General features: G+C 41.4%; 1 pseudogene; it reads right to left on the bottom strand.

Moving 5' to 3' along the window:
- Positions 1-17,099: 17,099 nt before the first annotated feature.
- LOC129077030 (malectin-like) lies at positions 17,100-19,174 on the bottom strand (annotated as a pseudogene).
- Positions 19,175-19,220: the final 46 nt, after the last annotated feature.

Below are 19,220 nucleotides of genomic sequence, written 5' to 3'. Positions count from 1 at the left end.
TAAGCCTTTGGACTGGCCCGAGATAGTAATCTTCCAGATGTCCAGTGGCCTGAAAAATGGGTGTCAGAAAGCCTGGGCCTGTGAACAGTCTTTCCTAAGTTCTTCAGAAGGTTAGCTATAGGATTTACATATATATCTCTAGGCATTGATGCACAACTGAAAAGTTCAAAAGTTTAAGTCCTCGGGCTAAAGTAAAATAAAATCGCTTCCTCATGCTTCAACCCATTTGGTCTGAACCAGTTTTGTCAGCTTGACTATACAGGCTCCGTTTTAAGTCAGCTTAGATGTGCTGATTCCATTTTGCTTTCTTTGCTCATTCCTCACTGGTTATTCCTTTCATGGTTGACAGTGTGCTTTACTCTTTTAACCACTTCCTCTTTTATCCTTATGTACCTCAACATTTATGATGATCTAGAAATTATGCCCAACATCACAATTCATTCTCTTTTCATTTCCCCTTTAATGTAAAAAATAAGCCTAACGATGGAGGCTCCATTAGATGACAGTAAGAAATACTGGGCAGAACAGCTTCTATGTGCATTCACTGAATCCAAGGAAACAATGAAGTTGTAATTATTGTTCTTAAATGGGGATTTCAGAGTTTCTGACTTGTTGCAAATAAGGAATCAGAGTATCACTAACACAGAGAAATTTATAAAACAAAGGCAAAATTGCCTTTATGGCCGTCATACTGGCTATCACAGTGTTACGGTCTTAAGGTCCCAACCAATGTAATCCCTCATTGGGCTGGCCTAAAGTTTTCTTTATTTTATAATAAATAAAGTTTATTTATTTTGCAGAGAGAGGAGAAGGGAGGGAGAAAAAGGGAGAGAAACACCAATCAATTGCCTCTTGCATACCCCCAACCGAGGGACCTGTTCAGCAACCCATGTGTGTGCCCTGACCAGGAATCCGATCAGCGACCTTTCTGTTTGCAGGGCGATACCCAACCCATTGAGCTACACCAGTCAGGGCTGGCATAAAGTTTTCAAAAAACTTTTGGGGAGGGGAGATTGTTTGCTTTTAAATGTACCACCACTAGAGAAACAAGTATTTGTCAGTTCTTACCCACAAGGTAGAGGAAGGTGGAGACAAAATCATTAAGGAAACAAAATAAGGCATTTTATAAGAGTGAATATAAAGGTGTCATTCTGCCCTGGCTGGTGTGGCTCAGTGGATTGAGTGCTAGCCTGTGAACCAAAGGGTCACTGGTTTGATTCCCAGTCAGGGCACGTGCCTGGGTTGTGGGCCAGGTTCCCAGTAAGGGGCGTGCGAGAGGCAACCACACATTGATGTTTCTCTCCCTTTCTTCCTCCCCTGCTTCCTCTCTGTCTAAAAATAAATAAGTAAAATCTTTAAAAACAAAATTAAAAATAATAAAGGTGTAATTCTTATTGCTGACTGTATTGTTTCAACTCTTTGCAATGGGTGGGAGCAGGAAGATTTATAAATGTAAGGAAGGAAAAGGCTTTGCCTTTTTCCTTAAAGCAAGTCTACTTTATTATAATTAGCTTTCTGATTGACAACAGGAAAGCTGCAACATTCCATTATCATACCATCCTGACAAACAGTTATTGGCCTTCTGAACTTTGGTAAGAAGCATAACAGGTACTGCAGCTTAGGAATGACCACTTCAGTAAAGAAAGTTTTGACATAGACTTTCTTCCCAGTAAAACTAAAGAAAACTACTTTTTAAAAGTCTTTATAAAATGATGTCATTTTTCATGTAGGTAATTTTAATTGTCTATATTTGTGTTTCTCTGAATATAATTGGTAAGAATACCATTTAAAATGTTAGATTACCTGATATGTTTTGAGAGAAATATAATGATTATTGGAGAAGAACTGAAAATTCAAGTAAAATGAAGTATATTCAGTGGTTAGAGACCCTTTATTTTTATATGTCTAAATTTGCCAAAGATTCTTTCAATTTGCAATATCTAAAACAATAAACTTATATTAGGATTAAAAAAGTTTTTTATTTAATTTGTTTTTTATTTTCAATTACATTTCACATACAATATTATATTAGTTTTAGGAGTACACCCCAGTAATTCAACATTACATAACTTACTAAGTGATCATCTGGATAAATCTCATACTGATCTGATACCATACATAGTTATTAGAATATTATTGACTATATTCCCTATGCTGTACTTTATATCCCTGCGACTATTCTGTAAAAACCAATTTGTACTTCTTAATCTCTTCATCTTTTCCCCTCATGCCCCCATCTCTCTCCCATCTGGCAACTGTCAAGTGTTCTCTGTATCTAAAAATCTGTTTCTGTTCTGCCTGCTCATTTATTTTGTTTTTTAGATACAATTATTGATAGATATGTATGTATTGCCATTTTTTTGCTTACATTTTTTATCTTTTCTTCTACTTCTTAAAGAAGACCCTTTAACAATTCATGTAATACTGGTTTGGTGGTGATCAACTCCTTTAGCTATTCTTGTCTGGGAAGCTCTTCATCTGTCGTTTGATTCTAAATGATAGCTTTGCGGGGTAGAGTAATCTTGGTTGTGAAGATCCTTGCTTTTCATCACTTTGAATATTTCTTGCCAATCTCTTCTGGCTTGTAAAATTTCTGTTTAGAAATCAACTGACAGTCTTATGGAAGCTCCCTTGTAGGTAACTAACTGCTTTTCTCTTGCTGATTTTAAGATTTTCTCTTTGTCTTTAACATTTTGCATTTTAATTATGATGTGTCTTGGTGTAAGCCTTTTTGGTTCATCTTATTTGGGACACTCTTTGCTTCCTGGACTTGTGTGTCTTTTCCTTCATCAGGTTAAGAGAGTTTTCTGTCATTATTTTTTCAAATAGATTTTTCAATTTCTTGCTTTCTCTCTTCTTCCGACACCCCCATGATGTGAATGTTGGTATGCTTGAAGTTGTCCCAGAGGATCCTTACAGTATCCTTGTTTGTTTTTTGTATTTTTTTCTTTGTGCTGTTCTGATTAAGTGCTTTTATCTTCTTTAGATTCTAAATTGCTGATTTGATTTTCAGCTTCATCTACTCTGCTGTTGATTCTCTATAAATTATTCTTCATTTCAGTTAGTGTATCCTTCATTTCTGACTGGTTCTTTTTTATGATTTACATATCCTTTTTATGTTGTGACAGTTCTCACTAAATTCATTGAGCATCCTATAACCAGTATTTTGAACTCAGCATCTAGTAGATTCCTTGTTTCCATTTTGTTTAGTTTTTATTTTGGAGTTTTGTTCTGTTCTTTCATTTGGTACATATTTCTTTTGTCTCCTCCTTTGGCAGCCTCCCTGTTTGCTTCTATGTATTAGGTAGAGCTGCTATGTCTCCAGGATTTGGTAAAGTGGCCTTATGTAGTAGGTGTTCTGTAGGGGCCAGTGGCACAGCCTCCCTGATCACCTGAGCTGGGTGTTCCAGGTGCAACCGCCTCCCCCGTGTGGGCTGTGTACATCCTCCTGTTGTAGTTGAGCCTTGACTGATGTTGGCACATTAATGGGAGGGATTTATCCCCAAGGCTGATTAGCTGCAAGGACTGGCTGTGACCATTAACCACCTTGGAGGATCCCACATGTCCGTGCGGTGGGTCTGAGGCCCTGCCCATGCTGGAGTGGGTGGAGTGGCAGCAGCAGTTCTGCTGCTGAAGGCCCATGCTGGAAGAGCACAAGTGGATGGTGGGCGGGTGGCAGCTGCTGCAGCTTACTATGTGGAGGAAGAGTATGGGGCTTGCCACCCAGCCCTATGGCATTCAGGGCCCGACAGCCTGGGCCTCTTCCTAGTGCCCGCTGAGTTCCAGGCAGGCCCTAGAGCACTGGAGGAGAGGTGCCCAGAATTCCCTGGCCCATGCAGTCTCTCACTGGCCTAGGGACCTGAGACTGTAGTAGCCAACCAGACAAACAAGGGGAGCAGGTTGCAAAAGCATGTGGTCTACTCTACAGAGCAGGACTTACTTCAGTGGGGCTCTGGTTCCCACTGAGTCTGCTCCTTGAGTTTTTATTTGTGGAGGTGGTTGGGTGGTGCTTCAGTGTGGTCTGAGGCTGTCTAATAGGTGTGCTGGCTCTGGGACCTTCTAGGAGGGGCAGCCAAGGTCAGCCACCACCTGTGTTCTGCCAGAGGCCACCCAACCTGAGCTACTAATCTGCAGATGGCTACTATTTGTGCTGGGTTTGGAGGTGCCCAGGAGAAGCCAAGTTGCAAACCAAGGCTAGCTGTTGCTAGTGCCAAGCCTGGGGTTACTTAGTGAGAGGTATAGGGCACACTTTGGCCAGACTCTGCTTGTTTGAGAGATTTTAGTAATGTCTGAAGCATGCGCTAAGACAGGCAATTGGTATGGAAAAGCCACTAGAAACAGCTTGGATTGGGCCCACAAATTGGGTGGTGCAGGGTGTCAAGGAATCACCAGCAAGGGGACAAACAGTATAATCCAAATTGATGGAGACTCAGACATGGCGCCTGTCTGCTGGATCCATGGAGGAGGGTCTCAGAAAAGGAACAATGGCCTCTGCCAGCACTTTTGTCTGGCAGAAAGTTACCCTACCCCAGCTCTTGCCCTGATGCCAGGCAATTCAGTTCTACTTATATGTCCCTGGTGCCTTTCAAGCTCCTGCCCCACTGCTGGAGCTGAGAGGGAGTGATCCAAGTAAGTCCATGCATGGGCCCTCTGAGAGGAACTACCTGGGCCTGCAGAAGCTCTGCCACTGCAAATATAAAATTCTAGATTGTTTGGGTTTTTGCATCAGACTGCTATGAGTAATCAAATAGATAAATAATATTATTTTGGTGTTATTTTTAGGGTTCTAAGAGAGCCTCAGTCAAAATTAAAATACCTCTACCACCTGCCTGCTAATATCTTAGATTTCTTTACTCCACAATAAGTTGTAAATAGCCATGAGAAAGTAGCATATCTAAGTTTTAAAAAATGCCTGCACTTAAATGAATTATAAATATTAATATGATTATATATATTAATCTGACCAATAAATAGTGAGAGAGGGATAGGGAGATTGTGTTCTTCCCCACAACATATTTCAAGTTCTTATTATGGCTGATAGACTAGTAAGAGAATCTTTTCACTAAGAAATGGATATTAATTAAAATAAACCTTTATGCTTATGAAGTATGAATTGCATACAAATTATCAGGAGGAGATTCCTAGACAACTTAAAAACAGGAAGCAGAGACATTGAGGTCATCTCTGGATTGAATTCTCATCACCATTTTCAGATATGGGGAAGAAATTTCTAGAGAATAAATACAAATGAAGGCCTAATGTTTTGGAGGTTGTCTAAGCTTGTGATAAATGAGTCTTATTTTCCCCTCAAATAAATAAAAAATTTCAATGTACCAAAACCATGACTCAGATCTAAAGGTTAGGAAATATTGTGAGTACCAAGTATGATCACATCTCCAGATGTTAAAGCTTCGTGTTTTGCCCAAATGAACCCCATGATTTGACTGGACTCCTTGGACTAAGCACTATATGGGACAAAACTGGCAGCCTATCAACTTCTGAACCTGATTGAGGGCATAATTTACCGTGGAACCATTGTTGGAAGAACTTCGTGTTCTTGGAAATTCCCTGGATTAGAAATTCTAAACCGGAGCTTTCAGTGAGTATGACCAGGCAGGCAAAGTTTGAAAGTTTATGCTCCAGAGAGGTGCCACCACTTTCAAATCCACGCAAGGGACCCCTGCCCTAGTCCTGCTGGAGGGACCCATAATCCAGAAACCCACACATGATAAATTTGGTAACAATCACACTGGGCAACTCACAACCCCACAAGTCTGCTACTGTGATTCACACCATTCAAGGTCCAGAGAAACGCTCGATCACATCTCTTGCCGTGTCCATGACGGAAAAGATGACTGTGTCCAACCAATAATTGAGGGCTGGGGCACTGCTGATATCAGAAATGGACACGGCTTCAGAGTATGAGGAGGGTTTGAATTGGAGAAATAATTAGGTGAGAAAAATATTAGCTCCTCGTACCTTTCCTCTCAAATACCATGACTGGAACATATTTTTGAATAGTGAAATATTTGCCAAGAGAGCATAATAGACCACCAGCAGCAACAAGTAGTGCCACTGCCCCTGGCGGCAATGGAGGCCAAGTGACAAATGCACTTCTATTGCCCACCCCGAAGGCCTGGGGCAGGACTCCCCCTTCCACTGCCAGAGCAGTATCTTTAAATAAGGTGCAGTCTCATAATATAATACCCAAAATGTACAGGTTTATGCCAATAACCATGAAGTTCACAAACCCTATTTCAAAAAAGACAATAGATGCCAACACAGAGATTCTAGTTTAAATTTTAGTTTACTTTCTAGTAGAAATTCTAGCTTAAATATGTAAATTCATTTATTTATTTATTTTAGATTTTACTTATTTATTTATTTATAGAGAGAGGGGAAGGGAGGGAGAAAGAAAGGGAGAGAAACATCAATGTGTGGTTACTTCCCATACACCCGCTACTGGGAACTTGGGCTGAAACCCAGGCATGTGCCCTGACTGGGAATTGAACTGGAGACCCTTTGGTTTGAAGGCTGGCACTCAATCCACAAAGCCACACCAGCCAGGGCATAAATATGTAAATATTTTTAAAGTAATCATATGAATCAGTCTTTGACAGTTCTAATTATTATGTAAGTATGGGTAAACCACTAAAATAGTTTATGATTTGATAGCTGGTGTCTTTTGTAAAGTTATTTCTCTTGGATATGAAAGAAGTCTAAAGGTAGGAAGTCTTGTGTAGGCACAAAATTCCCATGGTTGTCAGGGATCCAGGTTTCTTCCATTTTACTGTTTACCTTTGCTTAGTGTGTCTTTTCATGTTCAAATATGACTACTCAAGCTCCATCTCACTCAAAATTTAATCATCAGAATGTAAAAAGAAGGAAGAAGGGGAACAGCTCTCATTTCTAAAAAGATTTCCCCAAAGCCGCACCAATACTTAACATGTACCTCATTGGTCAAAGCTCCATGTGTAGCCCCAACTTGCTGCAAAGGAGGGTGGAAAAATGTCATCTTTTGTTTACATTGTGCTCAGTAAAAAAAAAATGGAGTTCTGTTTATTGGAGAGAGAAAAGAGAATGTGAATGTGGTTAGCAACCAGCAGCCTCTACCATAGAGTGAAATTTACCCATAGTCAGATTGGAAAAAACACGGGACCATAGACAATTTCCAAAGGATGAAATGAAGTAAAGAAAAAAAGAAAAGAAAAGAAGTATATACACCCTCTTACATCAAGGGAAAAGACAATATCATAAATGAGTTTCTATTTAAGAATGGTAGATGGTGTGTTGTTAATACAATGTTTGATATTAATCCTAATAGCTAAAAAAAAAAAAACTTAATGGCTAAAGAAAAATTTTTAAACAAGTCTCCAAGTGAAAACATATTTTCCCCTCTATAATGTACTCTTTGTTTATTAATCTCTTAATAAGCAACGGAATTAATTCTTTCTGAGCTACTAAACTTTCATTTTTCTGTTAAACATGTAGATAGCATTTATTTGATTTACTTGGATAAATGTTTGTGAGCCACTGTTTAAATCACATAGTTATCCTACATGGTTATTACAAAAATTAATTATGCATCCTGGAGAGAGGGAGTAGGAGGGAGGTGAAAATGGTTATGAAAGGACAATAGGAAAGATCTTTGTGGTAATGGAATTGCTCTGTCTCTTTATTGTGGTGATGGATACATGAAACATGCATGCAATAAAATTGCATAGAACTAAATACACTCACATATGTGTGCATGCACATATAAGAATAAAACTGGAAAAATCAGAAGATGGGTGGATTGTATCAATGTCAATATTCTGGTTGTATGTACCATAGTTTTGCAAAGTGTTACCTTTAAACTGGTATACAGGATCTCTGTATTATTTCCTACAACTTCATGTAAATCATGTAACAAAATTAAAAATTTAATTTAAGTAGTACCATTTGAAAGAAATGATTCAACATACATTCATAGCTTATTTTTAAAAAGAAAAATAACTGGTAAGTGTGACTTTTTAGTCTCTTAATGATGTCTTTTTATTAAGAGAAGTTCTGAACTTTAAGGTGATATAATTTATTAATCTTTTTGTTATGATCAATGCTCTTTCTATCCAATTTAAGAAATGTTTGCTTACCCAAGATCCTGAGGATATTCTCTCATGCTATCTTTCAGTAGCTTTATTGTATTATACAAATCTACAATCTATATGAAATTGATGTTTGGGTGTGTGTAGCTAAGAGTCAAGATATACTGTTGTCCATATGAATGTCATGAATATCCAATTGGCCCAGCACAATATATAGACAAGATCATACTTTTCTCACTGCACTGCAGTATCACTTTTATCATATATCAAGTCACTACATGCATGTAAGTCTGTTTCTGGACTCTTTTCTTTTCTATTTGTGTATTTCTGTATCTTGAAGCCAGAGCCATACCTTTGTATCCTAATAATTATTTTTATCTTAAGAGTAAGAGGTAATGCCCTGACTGGTGTGGCTCTGTTGGTTGGGCATCGTCACATAAAGGAAAAGGTATTGGTTCGATTCGTGGTCAGGGCACATGCCTGGGTTATGGGTCTGGACCCCAATCGGGATACATGCGAGAAGCAACCAATCGATGTTTCTCTCTCATGTCAATGTTTCTCACCCTCTTTTTCTCTCTGCCTTCCCCTCACTCTAAAAGTAAATAAATAAATAAATATGACATATAGCAGATATAGTCCTTCTAACCTAGTTTTTCAAGATTCTCTTGGCTATTCTTAGCATTTTGAATCAGCTTGTCAGTTTTTACAAAAAATGCTGGAAGTTTTACTGGGAGTGCACTGAATCTATATATCAACTTGGGAAGAACTGATATGCTTTTATTAATAAGTTTTCCTAGCCATGAATTTGGTGTAGCTGCCCATCTTGTTCAGTTTTCTTTAATTCCTCAAAAATAGTATATAGTTTGACATGTAGACATCTTGCACTATTTTAGACTTATTCCTAGGTATTTACTTTTTTATGTTATAAATTTTATCACCTAAGAATTTTAATTTCTAATTTCTAACTTAATATAGGAATACAATTGAATTTTACATTTTGACCTTGTATTTATTCTTTCCATTGCTCTTAATTTATTCCTGTATTTCTGTGATTCCATCTGGGATCATTTTTCCTTTAGTTTGAATAACTTCTTTTAACAATTCTTAGTGTGGGTCTGTTCATGCTGATTTTTCTTCATTTTTGTTTTCTAAATACATTTTTTTCTTATTTTCATTTTTGAAGGATATTTTGCTGGATATAGATAGAATTCTAGGTTAGTTCCTTTAAGACATTATTCCACTTTGTATGGTTTCTCTTATTTTTCTTTAAAAGTCAGGAGTGAGTCTCATTGTTGATCCTTTGAAAGTAGTGTCTTTTTAACCTTTTTTTTTTTGTAGATTTTCTCTTTGAATTCTGCCTTCAGGATTTGTGGAGGAGGGAATGTTGGATGTGCAGCTTGATAAGGTGAGCTACTACCAGTCTACAAGATGTGGGGCTTCTCTCTTCCTCCCAGATGTCAAAAGACATCCAGGGCACCGCCCTGTCTTCTCAGCAAAAGTGCCTATGTGGACCACCCCTGCCCCCTTTAGGAGAAGTTCTTCTGCTATTCACTGCATGCACAAGTGGGAATAAGATTGAGAGGTTGCCCTACCTAACTCTTCCTACAGTGGTACTTCATTCAGTAACTCACACAATTGTCCAAGGGCCCTACTGACACCAATAGTGTTTTACTGTATGCTTAGAACATTCCCAAGAGCCATTCCCACTTCTGTATTAAGCCTCTGTTATGCAACTTTTATTTGTCCACCTTCAATCCAATCCCATCTGCCTTCTATGTTTCAAGGATTCTCATAATATCTGGTCCATCAAGAGCACCCCTTCATGCTTTCAATATCAAGGTATGTGCATGGGTGTACATGAGTGTGTGTATCCATCTAAGTTTCCTGTAATTTTTAGAGATTTTGAAAAGAAGAGAGGAATCAGGAGAGGATAGAACTTGTTCTCTTATAGCCATATTGATTCAATCTCTTGGCTAAATTTCCAAGTACACATTGAACTTTTCAATACCAAACACAGACAGCTGCTAGTATTATATGATCTAATTTGGAAACCTCTGCTTCTAAGGTGATGTCATACTAAGCTATTTCAATAGAAGACTTGGTCCCCATGTTGAAACTGGCATCTGCATGACACATGTGAATAAATTTAACTCTCCTTCCTGAAAACTATCTTTCAGATTTCAGTATTATATCTCAAATGAATGGCAAGTTCTGTATTACAAAGATTCCTACAAGCATATAATGGCAACAGTACAAATAATATTTTTGTTCAACTATACCAAAAAGAGAAAAAAGTAACTATTCTAAAAAAAACTTGTAAATGGCTAAAATTTAAAAATAAGAAAGAGCAACTCAGATCCTGAAATGTAATTGCCCTACACTCAACCCTGAAATTACTTCAATCAACAGATTCTTTTGCCAATGCTAATAAATTCAGGAATAATTTATCACTGATTTACTATTGATTGAAAATTAAAGAGTAAATTCCAAACTTTGAAATCTGAAATAGTCTCTGATTGGGTGTACAATAGAAAGTTTATATAAAGAAAAAATGCACTACTGGAATAATATAAATTATTATATAAATACCCATAAGAGTTAAATCTGAAGAGTTCAACAAAACAGTCTTTTACAAAATATTTAATGCACATATAACATGCCCCAGGCACTGTTCTAGGCATCTGATACATCAGTGAACAAAACAGACAAAACCCCCTATTTTGTGGAGCTCACATTCTAGTAGATACATATAATTTGAATAATCTGAACTTGGCCTTTTCCTGCAGAAACTACTAACAAGGTAGATAAATATTTTGTGCCCAAATGCAAATATAGATATCTCCTTAGCATTACACAATCATATGAAAATATGTTTGAGAACATTTATAACACAGAGACACATTTAGCTACTGACTTCAAAACATTAGAGCATCAATATCTTGTCGGAGAATGCGAACAAGGTCAGGTGTCCTAAAATTTATCTGCCTAAAGTGATTCACTTGGAAAAGGAGGTATCGGCTAGATTTTAGGTAAGAATACTAGATTTTTTTTTTTTTTACTACAAATTGTTTATTGAAACACAAAACAGTGGACAGTGAAAGGCATCCTGATTTTTTTTTTCTTTTTGGTGGGAGTGGGATGAGGCACAGGAGTGGTAGGGACAGGTAGAGACAGCACAGAAGGGGAGACAGCTCTATCCACCCATATTGCTCTTCCAGGCCAGCCAGGGTCGAAGCCCCTCTATCACGTCTCACCGTGCCGCTATAATTGCATATACTGGCTACAGAGAGAGTTGGTTTCACTTTTGCAGGGAGAGGATGGGAATCTAGAGTAGGAACTACAAAGGGCTAGTAAGAACTTGACACTATTTTCCAGTACTTGGTATAGAACATAGCAGCCAGGACCAATCTGAAGGGGCAGGGTTGGCTTCTAGACAAGCCAGGTTAATGGTTGAAGAGGCTGCGCTGAAAACAGGCAGCTAGCTGGTCCTAGTGTGGGAGAATTTGGTGAAAGAAAAACGCAAAGAAATTATCGCAAGGTCAAATTTCTTTTTGTTTCCTGGACCATGACACATCAGGGAAGAGGACAAGAATGTCTCTTTCCTGATTTTACTGGACTGTCTCTCCCTGCCAATTCTACCCTCCCTCCTGGCAACTAAGCCCTCCTTTCCCAACAATTGTCCTTTGAAAAGACAGAAAGCGCACTTCAGTTTGTTATTGTTTTTTCCTCGTACTGAGGTAAAGCACTCAACCTCAAAATAGTGTAAATGGAGTTCTGCTTGGCCTGGTGCTACATGCCCCTCGTCTCACAAGACTGACTGGATGCAAGAGGCACCAAGGCCCTCTCTGCCAACTCCAACAGGCACTACTGTTCTCCCTGGCTGCCAGCACAATCCTGGCTCCTTGTTTTTATACTCCCGGGGGGAGCCTATCCCAAAATATCTATCCTGCTCTTTTCCTGCCAACCCAGGCACTCCCCACATTATCTGCTCTTATCAAAAAGATTTGGCAACCTAAAGTAGGGTAGCCAAAAGGCAGCTGGGGAAGGACAAACCAGATTGGCAGGAAACCACCCATGTACAGAAAAGAAACCCACCCTCACTGGGCAGCTGACCTGTTAGTGACAACCTAGTCTTGTAACAAAGTGAGGACACCTAGCCCTCTTGCTCCAGGAGAGGTCTCAATGCAGAAAGTGCCCTGGCTCAGACTGAAAGGGAAAAATTACTCGGAACTCTCTGAAGCTTGAACATTAAGGCTTCTTTGCAGTTTTCTTAGAGCTCTTTGATCCCTAATTGTATCTTTACATAGAAGAGAAGCAGATTTCTCCTAAGATTCCTCAACAGGTCCTAGATGTTACTGGTTCTGCTTCTGCACTATCATATCACTAAGGCTTAGCCCAGGTTTCTTCCCCTGGAACCATGGCAGAAGACCCAAAGCATATTTCCCTGCTCTGTTTTTAAACAGAAGCGTCTGTAAGTCTCTCACTTTGGAAAGCTCACCTGCTCTCCTCAGTCCTTTTGGAGAGCCACGGCGGACAATGTTACCTATTATTACTTGATGCCATTAAAGCTCCTCAGGGCAGGAAGACACTTGAATTAGGTCTGAGCTATCCAGCAAGGGGTAGGGTAGAAGGGATGGGGAAGCAGCCCCATGGCAGTGACTGAAAGACCCCTGCCAGACCTGACTCTAGAAGGAATGCCCACCCTGGCTCAGAGCAGGAGAGGAAAAGGTGCTGTGCTGACCTGGGTGGGTCCTTCCCCAACCCCTAGGGAGGGTAGAGAGCCTGCTGATTCCTTCCCTGGGCCTCTCCAGGTGAGTCATTTACTAGGGAAAGATATATAAGTGCTACAAGAGGGAATATAGTGCTGCTGTTTTCTGACTTTCAGCTGAGATTCTAAAAGCCATGGCTAGGCCCTCCCAGGACAGGACATAGACAGGATAAGAAGGAAGAGAAATTCCTTAGAATGGACACTTCTCCAAAAAAGATAAAGAAGTCAAATCACAATTCTGAAGCTGGACTATACAGTTCCCAGGCAGAGAGAGAGGAAGGGAAACTTAACTCAAACTTGACACCATCTTTTAAAAACCTAAATGACTTGTTATGTGATCTCTGATTTCAGGCCAGTATCTCTTAGGTAAACAATGGGAACAAGAGAATAAAATCACACTCTCAAACCAACGTGCGGCCCTGCAGGCCCTGTGGTCTTCCTGGGAGTCTAACACCACTTATGCTTGAAAATGAAGGCCTTTCAAGTCACCAGAACTCAAGGTATCCCCTGAGCAGCTTCTCCTTAATAGAGGAAATTTTTCCAAAAAATGGCTCTACTTTTGGGAACATGGGTCCCACAGATTGCTTCCTGGCACAATGTTTCAGCAGGAGTGAAGCCCACAAAGGTCCCATTAGAGGCAGCTAGCCCCTGACCCAAATCAGGGCTCCACGGCAGACTCTCAGGCCATCTTCAGCAGACATCTTTGTGTGGTCCACCCAGAACAACGGAAGCCACACTCCTGGCAAAAGGAGTTCCACCTTGGCTTTAGCTAGCTGGGCTCAGGGGGACCTAAAAAGCTTAGGACAGAGTGTGGATCCTGCAGAAGAGCCTAGGCCTCTCCTTCCCCACCCCTAACTGGCATCACTCATCATCCCCCCAACCCTAATCCGACCCCCTATAGCGCAGGTCTGGGTCCTGGCTCAAAATACTGGCATGGGAACAAACACTACAAAAAGCAAAAATGAAAAAAAAAGAGCAAAATTACTACAGAGTAATTTTGGACCCCCACAATATAAAAATTAAGAGTGTCCCAACAGGTGCTGGCGAGGCTGTGGAGAAAAGGGAACCCTAGTCCACTGTTGGTGGGAATGCAGACTGGTGCAGCCACTGTGGAAAGCAGTGTGGAATTTCTTCAAAAAGCTCAAAATGGAACTGCCTTTTGATCCGGCGATTCCCCTGCTGGGACTATACCCTGAGAACACCAAAACTCCAATACAAAAGAACCTATGCACTCCAATGTTCATAGCTGCACAATTTACAATAGCCAAGTGTTGGAAGCAACCTAAATGCCCATCAGTAGATGATTGGATCAAAAAGATATGGTACCTATACACAATGGAATACTACGCAGCAGAAAGAAAAAAAGAACTACTAAACTTTGCGACAGCATTGATGGAACTGGAGAGCATTATGCTAAGTGAAATAAGCCAGGGGGCGAAAGACAAATACCATATGATCTCACCTATAAGTGGAACCTAATCAACAATACAAAGATGCAAGGAAAATAAGACCAGCAACACTGAAAGGAAAAGAAAACAACAGAGACAAGAGGGAAGGAGGGAGGGGGGGCGGGGACAAGGAAGGGAAGGGGCAAGTCAAGGAACATATAGCAAGGACTCATGGACAAAACCAAAGGGGAAGAGCTGAGGGAGGGAAGGAGGGAGGGGGCAAGGGAAAGTGGTGGGGGGTAGGCAGAGACAAATGTATTTGAAAAAATAAATTAAAATAAAATTTAAAAAAATAAAAAAAATAAAAATTAAGAGTGTCCCATCCCATCCCTTCAATCTAAACTTCATGTACCTATATCATCTTGGAGGAGGAAAAAAAAAAAGCTTTCAAGGTCAGCATCATGAGCTAGCTGTGACCAGCCCTTGGTCCAGGGGACTCTAGCCCAGCCTCCACCATTTCCTCCTGTTACCTCATTTCCCCTTTGTTTTTATCAGCCACAGGAAGCTGTTCGTTCCTTTCAGACACAACCAAAAAGAAAAGTGCCCATCCCTATCCCCGAGTTCAGGGGAAAAGGGTGAGCTTGAAAACAGAGGCAGAAGCAGAACTGCTTGGCTTACAGTATCACTAGGAAATGGTCCCAGAGACCAGGGTTTCCTTCTGAGACTCTGAGTCACTGAAGGGTGTGTTGAGGTGAGGAGGTGGAGACCCCTCCTTCCACAGTGAGACCCAGACAAACTAACAAGGCAGAATGGAGGCAGCAAGTTTTCCTTCCTCCTGTTGTCAACTGTACTGGCAGTAGCCTACAACTCTGGGGAGTTGTGATGGAATAGGAGCCAAAGCCACTGTCAGAAGCTCAATTAATAGTCAGGATGTCCACTCCCCCAGGCAGGGAGTCCCAAGGCCAAGGCTACAGGGAGTCATTCTTTAAAGCAGGGAGCTTTGCACAGCACTCCAAATTCCCAATTGCAGCCTTAGACCTCAACTAACCAACTGCCTGACTCAATGCCCTGGTACTAAGGCCAAAGTCATACCTAAAATAAAGGGCTACAACTGTCAAAGAATGAAATTCTGGCCTAAAGTATCTTATTAAAAGCCAAAATCCAAGATGTGAGCCCAAGGGCTACTCGCTTTGTCACATAATAAGTGGTTCAAATAGGTGAAGCTCTTTAAAGACATATCCAAAAAGACAAAATCAAAATTAAACATCCTTTTTAAAAAATTGCCCTGATCTGAGATTCTTTGCTGCTCCAGCCCAAGCAGAAGCCAATCCTACTGCCTTCCATCCATGAAACTCCCTGTAGCTCGGAAAAAGATGACAGTGACCAGCAGAGGGAAACAGGGAAGCTTCATTTCCTGCAGAAAGTTTTCCAGGGAATTCAAGATAGATAATTTCATGCTAAGGTTGGTTCAGAGCTGCCAAGACTATGGCTGACTGGAAATCTTTCAGCCCTGTCACACCAAGAACCTGACTGCTACTTGGATGGGAAAATGAAAGGACAGCAGGGCATACTATTAAGATCAGTAAGCAGTGTTCCTCAACCAGATAGTGACAATCAGTCCACTTCCTTGGGACAGCTCTAGGCATAACTCCAAACTGGCTGAACCGTGACATAAAAGGACACAGAAATAAATGAACATCATATACTAGGCCCTCTAAACAGTGGTCAGTCACTTAGTAGGGCTCAAGTCGCTGAGGTTGCTCCTAAATTATGTTAACTTAAGTCTTTTCTAATCCAAAACTCAGAAGACATGCTTGAGGTCAAGTGTTCTGCTGCTGCAGGCTGGAAAGCATCTCTGTCCCCTGGCAGCAAGACCCTACAAAGGGGCCAGTCAAAGATGTGCTGGGTCAGGTCTCCCTGGCTGCTGGCTCAGAGATTCCGGGAGGGAGGTACCATCAAGATGAAGTGGTAGATGATAAGACATTCAAGCAGAGGGAATCCTAAGTCCTCATGTCTTCTTCCTTTCTTGGAAATAATTTAGTGAGATGGTTGAGAGAGAATTCAAATGAGCCAGATGAAGAAATTTTAAAAAAGGGACAAGGAATCAAGTTCCCAAAAGGCGCTGAAATCAAAATTATTTGTGGTAGTAATTCAGAGGCAATTTGAGGACCTGTCATAGACTAATTGTCTTGGATACCAGACAGTCCTCTAACTGGCCCATATCAGGAAGACAGGTCAAACAGTAAGGTGGAACCACCAATGGAATAAAATCAGAAAGGCTTCCAAGTTAGAACGTATCTACTTTTCCTTTTTTTAAAGCCCTCTGCTTCTGTTTTCTTCTTTATCATACAAGTTATACATCTTTACACACACAGAAACCACACGTACTCTCAATCCCAGGACATCTGGAAATGTGTCTGAACGTAACTTCAGAACATACCCAATTCCCAGCACTGGTCTTCTCAGGTAATAAGATGACCCTTTCCCTTCTGTTAATTTCAAATCTTAAAAAAAGGGGTCTGTTCCAAGTTCAGAGTCCTTTCCACTAGCTATACAGATGAGGATCCTTGAACAGATCAGACCCAGTTTACCCGAGATCCCCTAGAGAGGAAAGAAATGGCTGAGGGCCAGCCACAAAGAGAGGACTATGACTGAAGCAGGTTTGGGACAAGGTGGTGAAGGAGGGCTGCTCTCTCTTTACTCTGCCTCTTTTTAATCTCTTTTAAGGGGTGTGTGTGTGTGTGTGTGTGTGTGTTTAGTTTGTTTGTGTTGTTCACCATGAAAAATGTAGAAACCAACCAACACTTTCAAAGCTACTTTCCCACACCCCTTCACCCTATTCAGGGTGGCAATTTGTTTTCACCACCGGCAGAGGCAGAAGTGGGTTGGAATGAAGACTTCGAAGGCCACCGGGATGGGAAACCTGAGGCTGCTGCTGATGACAGAGGCATAGGGGTTGGGCGTGCAGGGGCCTGACTGCATCTGATTCTTATTGGTCTGTCTTTTGAGCTTAGATCCTTCATTGTCTTCTTCTTCTTCCCCTTCTTTCTTCTCCAATCCTGGATTAGGCTGCAGCTTTGGTCCATCATCCACTGACCCAACCATGACGTAGAATGCACAGGCTCTGGGACTGTCATAGTACCCCTTGACAAATTCAATGTCGAGTTTCTCTGTGAAGGTGGACACCTCTCCCTAGACGCTCAGCTTTGCTTTTCCAATGGTCATTGGGATGATTTCATCACGAGCTGTGCTGTGCCCAACGCTATCAAAGCTATCCAAGTCCTTCACCACAACATTCAATCACAGATCAAATACCTTCTGGGACTGTGCAAAGCAGACCTTGACAAATTTCAACACCCTTGTTGGGCACTTCATTGCCAAAGGTCTCCTCATTGTACCGCTCTGTTTGATACAGGATCTGGTCTTCGGGACTGGTAGGGAGGATTGGCCGTTTCATGCCCTAGGGAGAGGCTCGGCCTCCCAAAGAGTCCTTGCGGAAGTGGATGCCGCGCATGTCCACCTGCGCTGCGCCGTCCGCGTTGACGGCCCAAATAACGGTCTCAGGCAGCCTGGCTCCCACCAAGCCAACCACGCCGAGCCCCGGCCCGCAGGACGACAACAGCAGCAGCAGTCGTCGCAGGAGCCCCACAGCGGCTTCCTCAACCGCCCGGGGCCCCCAGCTTGGCGGCCACCAAAGCAGCGGCAGCCTCCGCCGACCCTCGTTCTCAGCCAGCCTCCAGGCCCCCTGTACTCAGAAAAACAGCGCCACAGGTGCCCTGCCTCTCCCGCTGGCAGGGACATGTCGTTCTTAGGCCTTCTTCTCAGCGACGGCTGTAAGTGTACTAGATTTAAGATAACTCTTACCAGAGCTTAATCTGTGTCCCCAAACCAAGCAATGGAAATAATCCAAACGCAAGAACCGTTAGACTGAGAAAGACAGTGGGTCTAACTAGAGCAAATTTTGATCATCTAGAGTTGTACTATCCAATATGGTGGCTGCTAGTCACAAGTAGTTATTTAACTTCGAATTAAATTTTTTAAGTTCAGCTCCTCTGTTAGTTTAACCACATTTCAAGTGCACAGAAGCAACATATGGCCTGTAGCCACTATATTGAAAGTGCAGATATAGAACATTTCCAACATTGCAGGAAGTTCTATTGGACAGTGTTGCTCTAGGAAATCAGAAGAGACACGCCACTCATGGGAAAACCCAAAATTTCCCAAAGAGGGCTACAAAAAGTGGTGCTTTATAATAGCAAAAAAGTACCTTTTTTTCACCATCCCTCAGCTATTTCCATTCTTGAATCTTATTTTCTCTTCATCTCCTAGAAAATATCTCTCTTTTCTATCCTCATTCTCTATCCTCTCACATTGTCCCCTACTCTATTTCTCAGCCCCCTTCTCTAGTGATTTCATACATTTATTGAGGTTAAACTATTTTTGTAATTTCTCAATGTTAAAATTTAAGGAGCTGAATCTTTCTAATACGCCCCCCGCCCCACCTCGTACACTATTTAGATGAGACTCTTTTTTTTTTTTTTTAAGGTATGTAATCTTTGACGTATTTTCTTTCCTCGAGGTTATCTTTGCTTAGAATCCGTAGGGAAAAGATAATGCAATTCTAGTTCCAGACTCAGGTTTCCCTCCCTCAAAAGGACTCAGTCCTCTAGGCCGAGAGATGTCTGCGCGGCCTACCGCTGAACTTGTACTGTCACCTAGCGGAGAGAAGGAGCAAGGGCTTCTTCGTCAGTTTGGCTGTTGCCAAGCGACGGAGGCAGTGCCCCGCCTGGTCTAAGAAGGAGGGCGCAGACTAAACGTTGCTGAAAGTGTGTAACAACGCCGCTCTCTATTGGCTGAAGGCTTCTCAGCCCTTGACATGAACCAATGAGCCGATGCAAACGGATTACGTAGACTCTCTGCGACTCCTCCCCCATCCCCCTACAGTCTCTAGCGACGCGTCTGGCGACCGTCAAAACCCCA

Source organism: Pteronotus mesoamericanus, unplaced genomic scaffold (assembly GCF_021234165.1).
Source record: "Pteronotus mesoamericanus isolate MK-2021 breed Mesoamerican mustached bat unplaced genomic scaffold, CSHL_Meso_final contig_657, whole genome shotgun sequence".
Classification (NCBI taxonomy): domain Eukaryota; kingdom Metazoa; phylum Chordata; class Mammalia; order Chiroptera; family Mormoopidae; genus Pteronotus; species Pteronotus mesoamericanus.
This window is presented reverse-complemented; position numbering and strand designations above follow the sequence as displayed.